Here is a 3,703-nt window from a genome sequence, read left to right as displayed (position 1 = left end):
ATTATACTTATTATATATTAGTTTTACTACGCTATATATTAAACCATAGTCATGCATTGAACAAGATATTAGGAAAAATATTTTTATTTTAGTATAATAATTATATTACAAAATTTATAATCGAAATTTGTAAATGATATGAATGAATATATAAAAAATGATTGTTAATAAGTTATTTGTGTTAAAATTGATTTTATAGATAAATTTTGTCTGGGATTTTAAATTAATTATTTATTAGCCATTTCGAAGATTCGAAGGTAAATATGTAAAAATTGGCAGTTTTTGAGAGAACTAAGCGTCCGATTTTAATGATTATGTAACTTTCTGCTTGTCTTGTCAAAATAATTGATATTGGAAAAAAAAATCCCAAAAATTTTTTTGACCAAGAATTTTTTTGACCAAAAATTTTTTTCCAAATTATTTTAGACCAAATTCTTTTGACAAAAATTTTTTTGTTTAAAAATTTTTTTGACCAAAAGTTTTTTTGGTCAACCAAAAATTTTTTTCCAAATTTTTTTTTACCAAAATTTTTTTGACCAAAAATTTTTTGGACCAAAATTTTTTTGATCAAAAATTTTTTTCCAAAAATTTTTTTGACCAAAAATTTTTTTGACCAAAAATTTTTTTTTCCAAAAATTTTTTTCACAAAATTTTTTTGGCCAAAGATCTTTTTGACCAAAATTTTTTTCTCAAAATTTTTATGACCAAAATTTTTTTCTCAAAATTTTTTTGGCCAAAGATCTTTTTGACCAAAATTTTTTTTCTCAAAATTTTTTTAACCAAAATTTTTTTGACCAAAATTTGTTTGACCAAGAATTTTTTTCCAAAAATTTTTTGATCAAAGTTTTTTGGACCAAAATTTTTTTTACCCAAATTTGTTTGACCAAAAAGCTTTTTGTCCTAAAATTTTTCTTGACCAAAATTTTTTGGAGCAAAATTTTTTTCCCAAAATTTTTTTGGCCAAAGATCTTTTTGACCAAAATTTTTTTTCTCAAATTTTTTTTGGCCAAAGATCGTTTTGACCAAAATTTTTTTTCTCAAATTTTTTTGGACCAAAATTTCTTTGAAAAATTCCGTTCGTCCGGACTTCCGATAATCCGGACCTCCGATTATACGGACTTTGGATTATCCGGACTTTGGATCATTCGGACTTTGGATTATCCGGACTTCGCATTATCAGGACTTCCGATTTTCCGGACCTTCGATTAACCAGACTTTCAATTATCCGGACTTCCGGTTATCCGGACTTCCGACCAAAATTTTTTTGATCAAAAATTTTTTTTCCGAAAATTTTTTTGACTAAAAATTTTTTTTCCAAACATTTTTTTGACCAAAATTTTTTTGATCAAAAATTTTTTTGACCAAAATCTTTTTGACCAAGAATTTTTTCCCAAAAATTTTTTTGACCGAATTTTTTTTGGCTAAGAATTTTTTACCAAAAATTTTTTTGACCAAAATTTTTTTGACCAAAATTTTTTTTGACTAAAATTTTTTTGACCAAAAATTTTATTGACCAAAATTTTTTTGACCGAAATTTTTTTGGCTAAGAATTTTTTACCAAAAATTTTTTTGACCAAAAATTTTATTGACCAAAAATTTTATTGACCAAAATTTTTTTTCCAAAATTTTTTTGACCAAAATTTTTTTGACCGAAATTTTTTTGGCCGAAATTTTTTTGGCTAAGAATTTTTTACCAAAAATTTTTTTGACCAAAATTTTTTTGACTAAAATTTTTTTGACCAAAAATTTTATTGACCAAAATTTTTTTTCCAAAATTTTTTGGACCAAGATTTTTTTGACCAAAATTTTTTTTTCCAAAGTTTTTTTGACCAAGAATTTTTTTGACCAAAATTTCCGACATTTTGATACTCCGATACTCCGACACTTCGATATTCCGACATTTCGATACTCCGATACTCCGACATTCCGACACTCCGACCAAATTTTTATTCCCCAAATTTTTTCCCCAAATTTTTTTGACCAAAATTTTTTTCCGACATTCCGATACTCCGACCAAAATTTTTGTCCCCCAAATTTTTTTGACATTTTGATATTTCGATATTTGATATTCCGACATTCCGACATTCCGATACTCCGACTAAAATTTTTTCGATTCGATATTTCGATATTCCGACATTGCGATACTCCGACATTCCGATACCCCGACATTTCGATATTCCGACACTTCGATATTCCGACACTTCGATATTCCGACATTCCGATACTCCGACATTCCGATACTCCGACATTCCGATACTCCGACATTCCGATACTCCGACATTCTGATACTCCGACATTCTGATACTCCGATACTCGGACACTTCGATACTCGGACACTTCGATACTCCGACACTTCGATACTCCGACACTCCGATACTCCGACATTCCGATACTCCGACACTCCGACATTTTTATACTCCGACACTTCGATATTCCGACATTGCGATACTCCGACACTCCGACCAAAATTTTTTTTCCCCAAATTTTTTTGACCAAAAATTTTTTTCTTAAAATTTTTTGGACCAAAATTCCAATAATCCGACATTCCGATAATCCGACATTCCGATAATCCGATACTCCGATAATCCGATACTCCGACACTCCGACCAAAATTTTTTCCCCCAAATTTTTTTGACCAAAAACTTTTTTCTTAAAATTTTTTGGACCAAAATTCCGATAATCCGACATTTCGATAATCCGACGTTCCGATACTCCGATATTCCGATACTCCGACACTCCGATACTCCGATACTCCGACACTCCGATACTCCGATACTCCGACATTCCGATACTCCGACACTCCGACCAAATTTTTATTCCCCAAATTTTTTTCCCCAAATTTTTTTGACCAAAATTTTTTTTCCTAAAATTTTTTTCTCAAATTTTTTTGGACCAAAATTTCTTTGAAAAAGTTTTTCCGATCGTCCGGACTTCCGATAATCCGGACCTTCGATTATACGGACTTTGTATTATCCGGACTTTGGATTATTCGGACTTTGGATTATCCGGACTTCGCATTATCAGGATTTCCGATTTTCCGGACTGCCGATTATCCGGACCTTCGATTATCCAGACGTTCGATTATCCGGACTTCCGGTTATCCGGACCTTCGACCAAAATTTTTTTGATCAAAAATTTTTTGGACCAAAATTCCGAAAATCCGACATTTTGATAATCCGACATTCCGATTATCCGACATTCCGATAATCCGACATTCCGATAATCCGACATTCCGATAATCCGACATTCCGATAATCCGACATTCCGACACTCCGACCAAAATTTTTTTGACCAAAAATTTTTTTCTTAAAATTTTTGGACCAAAATTCCGATAATCCGACATTTCGATAATCCGACATTCCGATACTCCGACCTTCCGACCAAAATTTTTTTCCACCAAATTTTTTTGACCAAAAATTTTTTTACCCAACATTTTTTTGATCAAGAATTTTTTTGACCAAAAATTTGTTTGACCAAAATTTTTTTGACCAGGAATTTTTTTGACTAAAAATTTTTTTGACCAAGAATTTTTTTTCAAAAATTTTTTTCTAAAAATTTTTTTGACCAAGAATTTTTTTCTAAAAATTTTTTTGACCAAAATTTTTCTGACCAAAAATTTTTCCAAAATTTGTTTGACCAAAAATTTGTTTGACCAGTTTTTTTTTGACCAAGAATTTTTTTGAACAATTTTTTTTTGACCAAA

Source organism: Ctenocephalides felis, unplaced genomic scaffold, assembly GCF_003426905.1.
Source record: "Ctenocephalides felis isolate EL2017-DRISC unplaced genomic scaffold, ASM342690v1 CF-g0.4_SCAFFOLD_01170, whole genome shotgun sequence".
NCBI classification, from domain to species: domain Eukaryota; kingdom Metazoa; phylum Arthropoda; class Insecta; order Siphonaptera; family Pulicidae; genus Ctenocephalides; species Ctenocephalides felis.
Note: the sequence above shows the minus strand (reverse complement) of the source record.